Raw genomic sequence first — 18,756 nt, forward strand, 5'->3', positions numbered from 1 at the left:
TCATAACCCAATCATTTATTTTTGATTTAGCTTAAGAACTATCCCCAAATCTAATTTCTAGTAAAACCCCCAAATTGGGTATGAACCCTAATTCCCCAAATCTGAAATTCAACATTAAAAGTGGAAGATATGGGGTTACGAAGCTTAGATTTGTCACATTTTAGTATTAGCATCATCAATTATATCAATTATAACCCTAGGGAGAATTCTTCCAAACCTCTTCTTCAAATTCTACTTCTAAGGGATTGAAAAGGGAAGGGATGATTCTAAGACGATAATGATTAAAGAGAAGTAAGTGATTAGACAAAGTTTTACCTCCAATAAATTCCTCAATTTATCCCCAAGAACAGCCTTCCCAAGCTCCAATATCGAGTTATGACATAATGAGGGTCTAGGTCTTATTTTAATACACATTAAATGAAATAACACTGCCCGTGACCGCCACGGCGAGGGTATTGCCGCTACACCAGCGCCTCTCCGGCGTCGGGGACACCGCTGCAGCGGTGAAGGCCCCTTTATTCATGACCTCCCCAGTGGTCTGGTGCCGCCGTTGCTGTCACGACCCAACCCCGTAGGCCGTGACTAGTGCCCGATCTGGGCACCCAAACACATCTATCAAATGCTATCTCAAATTTTATCAAACGCATTCAAGTATATAGCAGAAGCCGACAAGGCGGTGTTTCAAATTTAGATAATTTCCAGAAAAATTTCGGCAGAGTTTCCTTTGTTTTACAGACTATCCAAATTAACCCTGCGCACAGATAATACCAACAAAGGCCACACAGGGCCAACAAAGCAACATTTAAACATATGCGGACCGGCCGCCGCGGCGAATGGGATCGCCCAAACACAACATATACACGCATCCGTACAGAAAAGACCCCAACCCACAAACATGTCCACAGACCTCTAAACAGACCGACAGAATCATATGACGGGACAGGGCCCCGCCGTACCCATGAACGAATATATATAAATGCACTAACAAATATATATACCAAAAATATAAGCTCCGGAATGAGAGGAGCACTCCGAATAGCAGAAGGGGGTGTCCTAAACCGGTGGATCACCAGGCTGTGCGTCTGTACCTGCGGGCATGAAACGCAGCCCCCGGAGGAGGGGGTCAGTACGAAATATGTACTGAGTATGCAAAGCAGAAGGTACAGAAATAAGTCTTGAACAGTAATCGAATCAGAAGTATGGAAAATAATACATATCCTAAAATATCAAAATGTTTATTTCCAAAGTATAAATTATGCATAGGGCACAGGAAAATATGGTCGCCTGCCTGTCGATGGCGCCATAACACAGCATAACACCAGAAAGTTTCAAATCTTCGAATCCCCGGCACACATCACAACACAGCATAACGCCAATCACAGCATAAGGCCAAACATATATGGAACCCGGCCCTCGAGCGAGGAGCTCGGCGAACCATAAACACAGCATAACACCGGAATGTATCATAATACGCACGTCAACCGAACCGGCCCGGGAACCGGCGAACGATATCATAGGGCACGAGCGGAGTAGTGAGGAATCATATGCATAAAATCATTATCATAAATCCAAAAGATAAGTAAAATAGTCATATTTGAAATCGGAACAATAATTGCAACGTTCTCTTCCCAAAGTTACCGAAATTACATAAAGGGCGTCGCGGGACCCACGGACGAGTATAGACCCGAACTGAGCCCGCCTATGAAAAACATACTCATTTTATATCATACAAACTCCTACGAAAATTTTCTTCTTCCAATTTTTCACTTTTGGTCCCAAATTTCCTAATTGTTCCATACCAAAAAAAAAATCATGCACAACGTATATCTCAAAATAAATCCAAAGGTCAAAAATCCCGACTTTGTATCCCAAAATAATTTTGTCCTTAGCTTATCATAAATAAATCCGGATTATTCCACTGTACAAAAATACTGGTTCTAACATCCTTCCCCCCTTTAGAACATTCGTCCTCGAATGTAAGATTAACCTTACCGGTTATACTACAATTTGGGGGAGTTTCCTTACCAACTATCACAACAATACAATCATTGATCAACGATTCATTTATCAAACAACATAGTTAAATAGAGAATTGGATTACCTGTAGGCTCTGAAAATAAATGAGGATACTTCTTCTTCATATGCTCCTCGGCTTCCCAGGTCATTTCCTCTCGGTTATTGTTTCGCCACAGCACTTTAATAGAAGCCATATCTTTGTTCCGCAACCTTTTTACCTGGCGATCCAATATGGCTATAGGCTGCTCCTCATAAGATAGCTCCTCTGTGACCTGAATATCATCTACAGGAAAGACTCTGGAAGGGTCACCAATACACTTACGAAGCATAGAAACATGAAATATCGGGTGTACCGCTCCCAAGTCAGCTGGCAAATCCAATTCGTAGGCCACCTTGCCTATTTTGCGAATAATCAGATAGGGCCCAATATATCTCAGACTGAGCTTTCCTTTCTTGCCAAATCGCATAACACCTTTCATCGGTGACACTTTCAGGAACACCCAATCGCCAATCTGAAACTCTAACGGTCGACGTCGCTTATCGGCATAAGATTTCTGTCGGCTCTGGGCCGCTAATAGTCGCTCTCGGATCAGTTTCACTTTATCGACCGCCTGCTGGACTACATCTAGGCCCATTATTTGAGTATCACCCACGTCAAACCAACCGATCGAAGATCTGCATTTCCTGCCATACAAAGCCTCATATGGTGCCATCTGAATACTGGAGTGGTAGCTGTTATGATAAGCAAACTCAACAAGCAGTAAATGGTCGTCCCAGCTACCCCTGAAATCAATAACACAGGCACGCAACATATCTTCCAATGTCTGAATAGTGCGCTCGGCCTGTCCGTCGGACTGGGGATGGAAGGCTGTACTCAGGCTCACTTGGGTCCCCAATCCCTCCTGAAATGATCTCCAGAACTTAGCTGTAAACTGGGCACCTCTATCGGAAATAACAGACACAGGAACTCCGTGCAGTCTCACAATCTCCTTAATATATAGCCTGGCATAATCTTCAGCTGAGTATGTAGTCCTAACTGGAAGAAAATGGGCTGATTTTGTCAGCCGATCAACGATAACCCAAATGGAGTCTTACCTCCGTGGAGTGCGAGGTAAACCTGTAATAAAGTCAATATTAATGATCTCCCACTTCCACGTCGGTATCTCCATCTCCTGCAATAACCCACCGGGCTTCTGGTGCTCAATCTTAACCTGCTGGCAATTTGGACACTGAGCAATGAACTCTGCTATATCTCTTTTCATACCGTCCCACCAATATAGGCATCTGAGATCATGGTACATCTTCGTCGACCCTGGGTGAACAGAATATCGGGCATAATGTGCCTCGCCCATAACCTATCGCCGCAACCCTGCAACGTCAGGTACACACAATCTGCCTCTGTGAAATAACACTCCATCAGGTGAAATATCAAACGGAGTCTTCTCCTGTGCCAGAGCTGCATCTCTGTACTGTGCCAGAATAAGATCCTCATACGGATGCCGCTTAATATCTTCTGTAATAGAGGACTCAGCAATACCTCGAACCGAAACCCCAACATCTCAAGAATCAGCCAAGCGAACTCCAAGACTAGCCAACTGATGAATATCGCGAACCATTTCTTTCCTCCCTGATGGCACGTCTGCTAGGCTACCCATAGACTTGCGACTAAGTGCATCTGCCACAACATTAGCTTTCCCCGAATGGTAGAGAATATCAACATCATAATCTTTTAACAACTCTAACCACCTCCTCTGTCGCAAGTTCAGCTCCTTTTGCCTAAAGATGTACTGAAGGCTCTTATGATCTGTATAAATATCAACGTGAACCCCATATAAATAATGTCTCCACATCTTCAAAGCATGAATGACCGCGGCCAGCTCCAAATCGTGAGTAGGATAATTCTTTTCATGTTTTCTGAGCTGCCGGGAAGCATAAGCTATCGCCCTGCCGTGCTGCATCAACACACATCCCAAACCAATACCAGAGGCATCACAATAAATCACATACCCATCTTCACCCTCGGGAAGAGTCAGGACTGGAGCCGTAGTCAACTTCTCTTTCAGCAACTGGAAGCTACGCTCGCAAGCATCTGACCACTGAAACTTAGCTCCCTTCTGAGTCAGCCTTGTCAAAGGCGCTGAAATGGAATCAAATTTCTCCACGAATCTCTGATAATAACTAGCCAATCCCAGAAAGCTACGCACCTCTGTCGGCGTCGTAGGTCTAGGCCAATTCTTTACGGCCTCGATCTTCTGGGTATCCACCCGGACGCCATCAGCCCCAATAATATGTCCCAGAAATGCCACTGAAGATAACCAGAATTCACTCTTAGAAAATTTAGCATATAATTCCTGGTGCCGAAGTGTGCCAAGTACCGTCCTCAAATGGTCCGCATGCTCTGCTTCTGACCGAGAATAAACCAGAATGTCATCGATAAATACAATCACAAACATATCCAAGAACGGTCTGAATACCCGATTCATCAGGTCCATAAATACTGCTGGGGCATTTTTCAGCCCAAAAGACATGACTCTGAACTCATAGTGCCCATATCGGGTCCTGAATGCTGTCTTGGGAACATCAGCCTCTCGTAATCGTACCTGATGATAGCCTGACCGCAGGTCTATCTTCGAGAAGTACCTGGCACCCTGCAGCTGATCAAACAAATCATCAATCCTGGGGAGGGGGTATTTATTCTTGATGGTTACCTTATTCAACTGCCGATAATCAATGCACATCCGCAGCGAGCCGTCTTTCTTCCTCACAAATAATACCGGAGCTCCGCAGGGTGACGCACTAGGCCGAATGAAACCCTTCTCCAATAGATCTCTCAGCTGTTCTTTCAATTCTTTTAATTCTGCTGGTGCCATTCTGTACGGAGGAATAGAAATGGGTTGCGTATCTGGCAACAAATCAATAGCAAAGTCTATCTCCCGCTCAGGCGGGAGACCCGGAAGCTCATCTGGAAATACATCTGAAAATTCATTGACAACCGGAACTGACTGCAAAGTAGGTGCCTCGGCTGTAGTATCGTGTACACGGACCAGGTGATAAATATAACCCTTCTGAATCATCTTCTTAGCCTTGAGGTATGAAATAAACTTACCCCTCGGCGACGCTGTACTCCCGGACCACTCTATAACTGGTTCCCCTGGGAACTGGAAACAAACTACCTTTTGCTGGCAGTCAACATTAGCATAACAGGACGCTAACCAGTCCATGCCCATAATAACATCAAACTCTAGCATATCTAACTCTATCAAATCAGCTTTAGTACAACGATCAGATATGATAACAGAACAATCCCGATAAACCTGTCTGGCTATAACAGAATCCCCTACAGGTGTAGCTACCTCAAAAGGCTCTATCGGATCAGATTCTATCCCAATCTCATTAGCAACAAGTGGGGAAATATATGATAAAGTCGAACCAGGATCAATCAATGCATACACAGATCGAGAGAAAACCAGTAATATACCTGTGACGACATTAGGCGACGCCTCCTGGTCCTGTCGGCTGGCTAATGCATAAATGCGGTTCGAAGGACCGCTAGAACCAGGAACTCCACCACGACCCCTGCCTCAGCCTGCTGATGCTGGTGTACCCCGCCCCGCAGGGCGCATAGCTACTGAGGCCGACGATGAACCACCGAATGACCCGGTAGACTGAGCTGCGCCGCCTGCACCACCTCTAGCCGGATAGTCTCTCATCTGATGGCCCTGACGGCCGCAAACAAAGCATGCACCCGTATCTCGGAAACACTCCCCCGGGTGCTGTCTCCCACAGTAGGAACACGAAGGTCTGGGTGGCCTCATCTGACTGCTGGAACCTCTGTCCAACTGTGAACCTGAAGCCCTGGAGCTCGGGCCTGCCCCTGAATATCCGGCACCCTCAGATCTCCTGCCGGTAAACTGTGGGGGTGTACCCAGTGATGACTGAGAAGGATATCTGCTCTGCTGCTGCTGCTGAGGCTGTCTTCCTCGGAAATCCCCAGAATACCCGGACGATCTAGCCCTCTTGGGCTGGCCCCTATCATCAACTCTGTCAGGCTGGCGCCCCCTGCGTCTATCCTCCATGCCCTGGGCGTGGGCCTGTATTCGGGCAATATCCATACCGTGCTGGGCCGCCAATACCAGGCAACTGTCAACGTAATACAGATCCAGCCCCACTATATATCGGTGCATCCGGTCAGTCATGGTAGCTACATATGTGGGCGCATATCGGGCAAGTGAATCAAACTCTAAGCTGAACAGAATCATCCTAATAGCACAGCTCTATCGCACGATCTAATATTCAAAGGAAGGAAACACCCTAAATGTCCCGTAGCTTCCTGTTTATAGATGTGGTGCACAACACACCGATAAACAAGACTCTACTAGACACGGTCTGTAGACATTCCGAGGACAAACCGCTCTGATACCACTTCTGTCACGACCCAACCCCGTAGGCCGTGACTAGTGCCCGATCTGGGCACCCAAACACATCTATCAAATGTTATCTCAAATTTTATCAAACGCATTCAAGTATATAGCAGAAGCCGACAAGGCGGTGTTTCAAATTTAGATAATTTCCAGAAAAATTTCGGCAGAGTTTCCTTTGTTTTACAGACTATCCAAATTAACCCTGCGCACAGATAATACCAACAAAGGCCACACAGGGCCAACAAAGCAACATTTAAACATATGCGGACCGGCCGCCGCGGCGAATGGGATCGCCCAAACACAACATATACACGCATCCGTACAGAAAAGACCCCAACCCACAAACATGTCCACAGACCTCTAAACAGACCGACAGAATCATATGACGGGACAGGGCCCCGCCGTACCCATGAACGAATATATATAAATGCACTAACAAATATATATACCAAAAATATAAGCTCCGGAATGAGAGGAGCACTCCGAATAGCAGAAGGGGGTGTCCTAAACCGGTGGATCACCAGGCTGTGCGTCTGTACCTGCGGGCATGAAACGCCGCCCCCGGAGGAGGGGTCAGTACGAAATATGTACTGAGTATGCAAAGCAGAAGGTACAGAAATAAGTCTTGAACAGTAATCGAATCAGAAGTATGGAAAATAATACATATCCAAAAATATCAAAATGTTTATTTCCAAAGTATAAATTATGCATAGGGCACAGGAAAATATGGTCGCCCGCCTGTCGATGGCGCCATAACACAGCATAACACCAGAAAGTTTCAAATCTCCGAATCCCCGGCACACATCACAACACAGCATAACGCCAATCACAGCATAACACCAAACATATATGGAACCCGGCCCTCGAGCGAGGAGTTCGGCGAACCATAAACACAGCATAACACCGGAATGTATCATAATACGCACGACAACCGAACCGGCCCGAGAACCGGCGAACGATATCATAGGGCACGAGCGGAGTAGTGAGGAATCATATGCATAAAATCATTATCATAAATCCAAAAGATAAGTAAAATAGTCATATTTGAAATCGGAACAATAATTGCAACGTTCTCTTCCCAAAGTTACCGAAATTACATAAAGGGCGTCGCGGGACCCACGGACGAGTATAGACCCGAACTGAGCCCGCCTATGAAAAACATACTCATTTTATATCATACAAACTCCTACGAAAATTTCAAAGCAGTCCGAGCTTTTCTGAGGAAGTTATGGGCGTTTGAACTTTTGGAATCGCTAAAGAACAAGCTTTGAAACCAAAAATCAACTTTCATGAAATCTTTACAAATTATAAACTCCAAGGATATAAGGATCAATGTTATGGCATATGCGCCCAAGAATACTAAGGAAACAAATACGAATCATAGACAAGCTCGGATTTGCGAGAATAGAGTTTCCTAGAGGCTCGTATCATGGCCTACTTTAACTAAGGCATGCCAAAAAGAAAGGTTACTTTACATACCTCAAACGCTCTCCAATATGATCCAACTCAAGCTAAGTCCAAACTAGGCTTCGGGCTGCCCACGATCTAAAAATAAGCCATAAAATGCCAAACATCAGCTAAAGACTTATTGGGCAATAAATTCCAATTTCGCCCTTAATTCTACAGAAATTCGGGCAGCATTTCCCCTGTAAATAGGCTGCCCCGAGAATTTAACTCGGCCATATCAATCAACAACAACCACCACAACCAACCTAACAACATTAATAATTAATCCGAAAGGTAATTCAACAATAATAACTCTCTTGCCATCATTTATCAACTTTCATAAATTCAATTCGACGACTTACCTTCAAGCCAAAATCGACGCTTATATCCTCACATACTAACCCGAACCCATACCAAAACATTTCAAGACATTCTAAGCAATTTATACAACTTTTCCAACAATCCATAAATTTTCCCAAGCTACCCGAAACAGCCCCTAACCGAGACAGCCCCTCTAACGTTTTCTTCATTTCCAAATCATGGTTTGTATCTACAATTTACATTCTAACAATGCTATCTCATCAATATACCAATTACATTAAACATACAATAACCTCCAAAACAGTCCGCAACATTAACAACATCATTTTGAATCATTAAGCATTCATTTCCAACATCGAATTCATAACGACGATGACTAAAACATTAGGCGACATTAATTTATTCATTGCCATATAATGTGACCCATTTCAATCATCACTACACATACACATATATGGATGATTCCCAATTGTTCTTCATCTTACAATGATCATAATAAACTAACTAAGCATTAATTCATCAATTTAATATCACATCACTCACACACACACCACACGGCTCAAGCACCCAAACCCAACTCATCTCCAACATTCCATATTTCATGATTTTTCCTCCATTATAAGATACTACAACATGAATATAACCTTCATAACACAAAAACAAGATCAAATCTTACCTTTTTCTCTTCTACTTCCAATAGCCTAGGGTTTTCAAAAGATGAAAAATAATAGGTTGATCGCTCCAACGATGCCTCCACGATACTTAGGGACCTCAATATGGTGGGTTTGTACCAATGGAATAATTTTTGAAGGACAAGAAATGGAGGTAAATTTTGGGGAGGGGCTGGCCGTGAGCCTCTTTCAATGGAGAGGTCTTCAATTTTTTTTTGCAAGTGTTGAAATGAGCTAAAGATGACTAGTGGTCATCTTTTTTAAGTTAGCAAGACTTGGTCAAGGTCCCTTGGCCCACATTAATGTGTTGTCCCAATTAAAATTGAACACCATTTGTGTGGGCCAACCATGGAAATTGTGGATGATTTTCTTCTTCCAATTTTTCACTTTTGGTCCCAAATTTCCTAATTGTTCCATACCAAAAAAAAAAAAATCATGCACAGCGTATATCTCAAAATAAATCCGAAGGTCAAAAATCCCGACTTTGTATCCCAAAATAATTTTGTCCTTAGCTTATCATAAATAAATCCGGATTATTCCACTGTACAAAAATACGGGTTCTAACAGTTGCGGACACCAGACACCATAAATCCCTCAAATTCCCTAAGTCTTCCATCGAATTTCTGGGTTATTCCCAAGGCCGTCTGCTCATAGTCCGACCACCTAAACCCATACAAAAATACGCTACGAATACACTCATGGTCTCAAAATTTCCAACGGAGGTCTCGTTGACCGAGTTAACCACCGGTACCTACTTCCCATTTCCCATCCAAAGTCCCGAAATACACCAAAATGCATTGGGAACCGAACCAATCATACATACAAGTTCTAAACAGTCATCCAGACCTCTCGGAGTTGACGAAACTACAGAAAAGGTCCATTTGCCCAAAAGTCAACCTCAGGTCAAAATGAGTCAATAAACACTCGGAAGTGGCGAAAGTTCCAAAAGGACTATAACAACCAAATGGGTCGTTACAAAATGCCCATTGGATATTTGAAAAACTTAAGGATTTAGATGCTTTATCTAGGCTTTAACCTGAGGTTATTGTGCTTGTTATGATTATTATTATTATGGACTAATAGCGGTTAAGTATGGAAGTAGTAATCATAGACAAACCATCGTCTCCGTTTTTGTTACGATCGGTCGACGATGCTGTTGAGTACACGTTGTTTCCCGTAATCACGCTACACTTGATGTACCCTTTTTTTGTGTCCAGCATCTGTTCCCAGCACTAGTGGACCTCGAGATTACTCGGCTGCTCGTTGAGGAGGCTATTCCGGAGAGTTCGGGTGTGAGCTACATGACGATCCGTAGCACCATATTTTCCCTCTATCTCTTTATTTTTGTCTTTTACTTCTAGACAATCTTTCGGGTTGTATCCAAAACTTGTACCAATTTAGTCTGTTCTTGTACTAGTGACACCAGATTTTGGTGGTTGTAACTATTTCTTTATGCTTTTATAACTATCGACTTTATTAAGACTTTAAATTGACTTGTATGATTTCTTTTCCGCATTAGTTTTCTTATTAAATTGTTCTAACTGGTTGTGGATGGCTTGCTAACTTGGTGACATTTAGTACCTTCACAGCCTATTAAATTGGGTGATGACAATTCTCGTTTTCCTTTGAAGTATATTCTTCTCTGTTGTTTCATTTCTTTTCCTTTTCAAAATGTCTTTCTTTTGTTATACAACTAGAACGGGCCTACTCGACATATTGATTCATAAAATATATTGTTACATTTTAGTTTAAGCTAATAACATGGCCATAGACACCAATAAATTACATAAGAAAAAAATCATAATATGAAAAACGTCAAAACATGTATTACTATGCCAAAGAAAGACATAATATTTATACCTTGTTCAAACACATTGAATGTTCAGACCTTCAAATGACATCAACAAAAATATCTAGGAAACAGCACAACTATCTTCAGATGTACGTCCTAGATTACTTTTGCAGATACATTTGACATATGTGACCTCCTCCAAATATTAAGACTTTAGTCTTCAGTCCTTCTCTACCATAAATTTGTCTTTCATTTAATGGTATATATTCTGCAATCTAGAGCGTATATAGGAGCGGGCGTTCGGTTTGGATTTTTTAAACTTCGGTTCGGTTCTTCAATTTTTGGATTTTTGGAAAGTGGGTACTGGACACCGAACAAAATTAATTTGGTTCAATTCGGTTTTTTGAATTACAGTTGGATTCGATTTCAATTTTTCTAATTCAATTTTTTCGGTATGGATCTGAAATGGCTTATTTTTCTGCTTGAAAAATGGACCAGATTTTAATAAAACAAATAGGCTACTTTAAGTCACTAGATGATATAAAAATTAAGTAAAAAGTAATTAAAAAAAAAGGATATCAGAGTCTACAACAATGCCACAGTAACAACTAACGAGAATAACAGAGAACTAGGGAAAAATATTCAACGAGGCTAATTAAACCGTCACATCCCAAGCTGAAGGGGTGAGACTGCCACCGGCTTTACTGGCCGGGCACCAGCATACCTTACTTATTACTCTATCTGAACGAGTCGTGGGCTGACAAGGCCGTCAAATGAAAGTTGGACTCACCTGCAGCTAGTAAAACTCAGAGAAACATGCATATATATACGTGTCTATAAGGCCGATAAGACCACCATGAAAGTATGAATATCAGAACACAAGGCCGACGAGGCCGCACACTCTACCTAAACACAGGACATATGTCTACAAACCTCTAAGTGTAGCATGACTGTAAGAAGGTTGGGATAGGGCCCCACCGTACCCGTAATGCATATATATATATAAGCCACGCTATGGGGTTGCATCATCATCTTTAGGGCTAACATCATCATATAATACCAAACTGCAGTGGTGTGCACAATAGGTGTCGTATCCAGCCAACTATGATAGACACTAGAAAAATATAATCTGAGACCATTGGAGTGATGTAAGGTCTGTAGCCTCCAAATAGGTTATGTAAGCTATAAATGTCGACATGTAACTCAAGGGAATGTAGAGTCAACTTGCAACATGAAACAAGTATGCCACGACCCAAACCGATGAGCTGCGACGAGCACCCGACCACTACTGATCGAGCACCCCTAAACTCACTCCCACTCTGTACTAAACAACTTGGTGGCCCGCTTTGACTGATATTCCACTGGTACCGTTGGCGGTAGCATTTATACGATAGATCTTATCTCAGAATTCCACGAAACATGCATATGGATATCTATATGTAAGCATACTAGCAGAGGATGACAACACAGACCAACTTGGTCACAGTATATACTATTCACAAAATTAAGGGACAACTGAAAGCACATGACGACCCCCACTATATATACACTGTCTACTGACCTCTATGGAATATATACTACAAAAAGGATAGGACAATTCCCTGCCATACCCATATATGTACATGTAAAAAGGCATACCAAAAGGCTAGAGCTCCGGTCGAAATGGAGCTTGCCGGCTGGAACTGGAAAGAGGTCCTACTGGTCTGGCTCACTCGGTTGGCTATCTGAACCTGCGAGCATGATTGCAGCGTCCACAAGAAAGGACGTCAGTACGAATAATGTACTGAGTATGTAAGGCATGAATAATAATATAGTAAGAGATATCGAACATGAAAAATAACATAATGAGAAATATAGAGCATAACATTAGGTGAGGAAATAACCTATACATATGATTGCCTCTTAAGGCAGATACCATGCATGCTTAACTTTAAAGAAAACATTTCTCATAAACATATATGTAGTATAATCATTAACCCGCGTCCGAGCCTCCAGCGTCCAGGGTAACCATCTCACGCCGCCCACTAGTGGTATTTCCCGTGCCATATAGACACGGTGTTACTATCATTATCCATAGCTGCCCACTACGCCCACCGTAGTGGTGTCTGCCTGTGTCGTTAGATACAATGTAAGCATACATAACATAAGCATGAATGAGAGCCCAATCAAAAGCTACGACTCTATCGGAGTGACGTAAGGTCGGTAACCTCCGATTACATTATAGAATAATCATCATCCTCATATCTCACCTCGAAGGAATGAATAACATGAGATGAGATCATCATCGATGAATAAAATTGAGAAAATCAAGAAATAGCTCAACATTCTCATATTCACATTGAAGTCCTAAGATTGGGACTTTTAAACATGAAATCATCATCATCATCATCATAATCATCATATTCTCATCTTTGATATCATCGTTATCATTGAAAAAAACATGTCCGTCGTTGTTGTCATAAGAGCTTACAGAATCATAAATCTCTGATTAGAAAGATACGGACATTTTGGAAAAACATTTATGGATTATCAGGAAAGGAGTCATGCCTTTGAATCATGAACTTCTAACTTGGGGAAGTAAGGAGGTTATGAAAATATGTAGGGAATTATAACATAGGAATTTCTAGAAATAGGATCATCGTCATCATAAAACATACTTATCTTTAGCATCATAAGAACTCTACGATTCACGAATCTCTAGCCTTTGAGAATAAGAGCATTCTTGGAAAACATTTATACATTCACAGAAAGGTATCATGGGACATTTTGAAAACATCTATTAGATTCACAAGAAAGGAGTCGTGCCTTTGGAAAGAAAGGGTTAGCCTTAACATACCTGAAAATTCAAGTCCCGGATCTTCCACCTATTTCCGGTCTCGCAATCTACATATAAGACCATTCATGCAATAATTACGTCCATTGTTATATACTTATCCTAGGCCTTCAAATAAATCTCTCTAGAATCTGCCAAAATTTCGGCAACATCTCCTCTGTTTATATGCCTAGCACAAAATCGTAATTCGGCAACCAACAATAATAACATCAATACCAACATTAAGGACATCACTTTCGACAGCAACAAGTGCCATAAAACAGCCCACACGCTGTTTTTCAACTTCCATAACTAACCAACTTACTATACAATTATTTAACGACTTTGTCTCCGAGAATAAACCGGTATTAACGTAAATAGAAAGAGATTCATACCTTATTCTTGTTAAAACAGCAATATCTTCGATATCCACTTGAATCCATGCTAAAATCCACCGCAAAACAATACTAGAATCAAAACCATGTGTTATCCGGGCCTCGATTAACGCTTCGCCACTTGAAAATCACTCAAACCCTCAACTTTTTTATGACAAAATTGCCTTTTATGGTGCTGAGCTCCCAATCTGATTTTTGGTGAAAAAATGGGGTTTTTCCCCTTTTATAAGGTTCAAATTCGGGCTAAGAGGATTCTGAATATGGAGAAGAGAGGAATTCCAAACTTGAGAATAAGAACCCTTCAAGACAAAGCACCAGATTGACATCAATGCTGCAACTATTACTGAGTACATTCTGCCAACTGTTTGTGAGTACTTGCAGCAGTTGTATTAGGGTGGTATTAGTATGCTTGGCATGCTCATTCCTTGGTATAAATGGTGTGATACTCAACACATAAGTCGCATAATGTATTAATTATGGTTCATGTACCATACAGACCTGATTTCATGCAAACGTTTATGCTATGGACAGCGGTAACATTGAAAGGAAAAGTACAGTAGTTGAAAAAAGATTCAAATGTTGTATGAACTAGCATGTTCAGATACAGAAAACATATTAAGATGTCCAGATATATTTGCTACACATATCCAAGATAGGATTCATGCACTTGGACAAAGGTACAAAGGTGAGAGTGGTCTGAAGAATGATTCAACTGATTTGAAACATGCCACCTGTGAGACTTTGAAGGTATGATAGATGTTATCAAGTCAAGGCCCTTGGATTAATAGCTGTTTAGTCTGGTTTAAAACCAAAATCTGTATTACCATTTCCACTTGGTCATTTTATTTCTTTTGCTGTTTTTAGTTATTTGATCAATCACTTTTGGATTGATATGTACATATTTTCTTTATCAATAAATTTCCACCTTTCTGGTGGATTGATATGTACATATATTCACTGTAGCATTTTACTGTACCACGCGTTTCTGCTCTGTCAGCAGAACTTGTAATGTCCATAATTCTCTACTCCGATGTCCTATCGATGAGCGGTTTAGTGCGTTGAAAACTAAACTGGACGAACTTCATTTTGGGATTTTCTTTCACTTCAAAACACTTCATATGTTAAGAGATATTCTTCCCTCAAGTTGGACCAAAATTTTCACTCGAAACTTTACCCATCCTTTCTCCAAAGTCGTACTACTCCATTTCTTCCACTCATTTCCTTATAAAACCTTCCGGTATACCTTATATACATCCTTCACTCATTAAATATACTTAATAATGCTTCCTCCTTATATTCCAAAGTGGTTTTACTTAACCATAACTCAACGTACTTATGTTTCAAATTTGATAAATGCTTCTTCGAAGATACGGGGTGTAACAAAGTAGTACATGGAAGGATGAAAATCATGAACCTCATATCTATAGAATAGTGCTTCTTTTATGGAAGACCTACATTACATTACTACCGTTGGATTCGTGCCAAGAAAAGAAGGGGAAGAAGAAACCTTACATACCTAAGCCGATTCGCTTGACAACCCATCCAACGCATCCCATGTAGTACCTCAATCTACAATAATGACAATCACACTTCTATTACGCTAAGGAAATGCTAGTATATCACATATATCAAACGGCAAGCTCGTTCTATAATGAGTCGGACAGCATCTCCCCTATTTCTTCCACCTTATTTACCAAGAACTCCTCTTCTTCCGCCTTACTTCATTTCAAAGAAATCCCGGATTCAACAATGCGACAAAAACAAAACAACAAGATCGAAGCGGTGCGCAAAATCCGTATGTTGTTCTTGAGAAAAAATAATATTGCGCTTCCGCAAAATTAGGACTTACGTTGCTATTAAGAAGTTAAAATAACGTTTGTTTGCTTGCTGGATATCTACCTTTAATAAAATGAAGTGTTGGATCTATCTCTTAAAAAGAACAATATGAATTCCCATTAAGTGGTACAAATATAATCACACCCCTTTGCAAAGCATTACGCGTGTACACACTATTGACACTTCGGACAAATGGTGTAACCCTATATATTCACTTTGCTGCCACTTGTCAACATGTACATGGCTTATGTCCACATAATACACATACAATGCTCTTAATTAATATCTTATCTTCCACTACTCCCCATTTAACCAATTACACACATAATTAATTTCTTGATCTCAATTCACTTAAATAGTAATCATTTTTGATACACTTATAAGCTCATTAGCATAATCATTTGGTATAACTCTAGTCCATAGCCTCTTTATACACACCAAATATTATTCCCAACCACCATCATCACATTTTTAAGTCATAAATCATTTCGGGACTTCTTCTTTTTATACACCGAGCGCTTTATTTGCATACTTGAATATGATCAAAATTCTCCGAGGCTCGGGTCTACTTACATACGTCGAGTGGTTCAAACCATACCCTGAAAGCCTGGGGTATTACATTGATGAAACTTATACTCTTTGATTTGTTCAACCTCTAACCTGCACGTCACTTACTTATCAGTTGCTAAACATAGCATAAACTCTTATAATCTAAAAGATAAACTTGTCTTGCGGTCTTATGTCTATTAACTTATGATGCAACTTAAAGTAAAAAAAAAATATGGGATGTAACATCCTCCCTCCCCCGCAGGAACATTCGTCCTTGAATGCGGAGGTTTATGGGAAGGGTCAACTTATTAGGGATCCTACGAAAATTTTGACAGAGTCTCCCCTATAATTGGGCACTATCAAACACCTACAAACAGTCAAAAATCCAACCTACGTGTCTCGCAGGGCCATAAAAGTATCATATATATATATATATCTGAACTCACACGGTCATCATATGTTAAATGATAACATCGTAGGACCACAACCTACCTTGTATGTAAGTAATTTTGTCTTTGCCACGCTACCTCAACTGGAGTATAACCTCCTGTTTGGAACAAATGAGGGGTATGTAGACTTTATCTCCTTGGTGTTCTTGCTCCTCCATAAGGGGATTTTACACTTCCACCGGTATAAGGCTTCCTAGGGAGCCATTCCAATACTGGAATGATAAATGTTATTATATGTAGACTCACGCCTATTACATACCCTTGAGCGTCCGAATCTTGCATTCCGTTTGGCCGTTTGTCTGTGGCTGAAAGGTTGTACTAAGATGTGACCATTTAGGCAAAGTCCTATAACCCCTTTTGCCTCACTTCGTGGCCTGTCAATCTTCACACATGCGGATACTTGCACGTACCATTAATAGTGATAGTATGATAGACAAACATATGCTTGTATTCTTCGGATGATAAACAATTCTAGAGTTCATTACCCCCGTTCTGCAATAACATCTATTGTAATGCTGACCTTAAAGAAACTTAAGAAAGACAATTTTCTCACAACTTTTACAGTTGCAGAATTCAGTAAACTCCAACATAAATTATAAATTCCAGATTACTATAGTGGTTGGGGTAATCCATGAATAATTCATAGAAATAGCAAATGTCTTAAGGGAAAAATGAAACGAGTAACAGCAATTAGGGTCTAGGGGCTTGGGACCTTGAGTTGGATGATAATTTTTTCAGCCTAAGAGTAAGTTGTTCTATGTATTATAATTTTTTGTACTCATATAGTAAATGCTCGGTTAATCCGAAGTACCGAAGAACCAGAACTCCATAACCGAACACCGAACAGAAACACAAAAAATTTGAAAAAAATCGTAATCGAACCAAAAAATCAAAAAATTGAATTAATTTGATTCAGTCCGATTTTTTGATTTTGATTTTTACGCCCAGCCCCTACATATGTATTCATATAGTATTCCTTGAAACATCTCTTTGATGCAAGAAAAAAGGTAATTAGTAAGGTTTGCTTTGACTTTATCTAAAAACATCTGGTCTTTAAAGGCTTTCTTCAAGAGAGCAAAAGAATTTCTTAGAATGTGAATTGTTGGTTAGTGTGTGCTCACACATGATAAACGAAATAATAACACAAAATCTAAGCTGGAAAAATCTAAAATAATTAATAGTGCCTACATGAGTGCAACATGAATCTGCACCTCTTAGTTTGCTAAACATCCATTTCCTTCTCTTCAACATCATTTGGGAGGCTCCGCAACAAAAAAATGATTGTCAAGTTAAAGTGGCTTCATTGAAGTAAAAGAGGTAATAAAAAAGCGATGGAAATGCAGCATAATTCCCTTTAGAAGATATAGACAAGAATATTAATTCATGGCTGACTAGAAAATATGACGTGCAACAAGTAAAAAAAGAAGAGAGTACCCCCTTTCTTCATCTAGTTTAAATAATTCAAACACATGACGCATTCAAATGCAATGGGGAAACATCTACAATAAGCATAACATATAAAAATAAAGAGCCCTCATGATGAAAATTTATTTACACGTGAGCAAGTGGATACTTCGACTCACCACAAGCATATATTTTGTAATGACTTGTTTACTCGTTTTGAGCTTTTTGCTTTGTTTCCCCCAAAATACTCTTCACATAGTTTCATTCTGGTATTTGTGACATGTGGGAATGGTGACATTGTTCCTGAGGCTATCGGGTTAGTTTTGCTTTGGTTTTAGTATAATTTGAGTTTTGTAAGTTAAAGAAATGGAGATGCTTGTGCAAGTCAACATCTAGGGAAAATGTTGAGAGTTTCATTGATTCCATTAGCTCTGCAATGTGATTTTTAACTTAGTCGAGCCTTTGGTTCGGGTGTCAAGGCGTTCGGGTATGATTTGGATATTTGGTTGGAAAGTTAGGATTTAGATGTTTTAAAGTTGACCTTGGTGTTAGGTTGCACAACCAAATTCGTATCCTACGTGTAACCAATTTTTGCCTAAGGAAGGAACACGTTACTATACTTGTTCTATACTAGCGTCTTTGCG

The 18,756-nt window shown here is 40.6% G+C and overlaps 1 long non-coding RNA gene across 1 annotated transcript; it reads right to left on the bottom strand.

Annotated features, from left to right (window-relative positions):
• Window positions 1-6,550: 6,550 nt before the first annotated feature.
• LOC132638574 (uncharacterized) lies at window positions 6,551-9,107 on the bottom strand. Its single transcript, XR_009581822.1, has 3 exons — window positions 8,881-9,107; window positions 7,917-7,982; window positions 6,551-6,976 (listed from the first exon to the last, which is right to left on the bottom strand). It is a non-coding gene; the product is annotated as an uncharacterized LOC132638574 (long non-coding RNA).
• Window positions 9,108-18,756: the final 9,649 nt, after the last annotated feature.

Source organism: Lycium barbarum, chromosome 1 (genome assembly GCF_019175385.1).
Source record: "Lycium barbarum isolate Lr01 chromosome 1, ASM1917538v2, whole genome shotgun sequence".
Classification (NCBI taxonomy): domain Eukaryota; kingdom Viridiplantae; phylum Streptophyta; class Magnoliopsida; order Solanales; family Solanaceae; genus Lycium; species Lycium barbarum.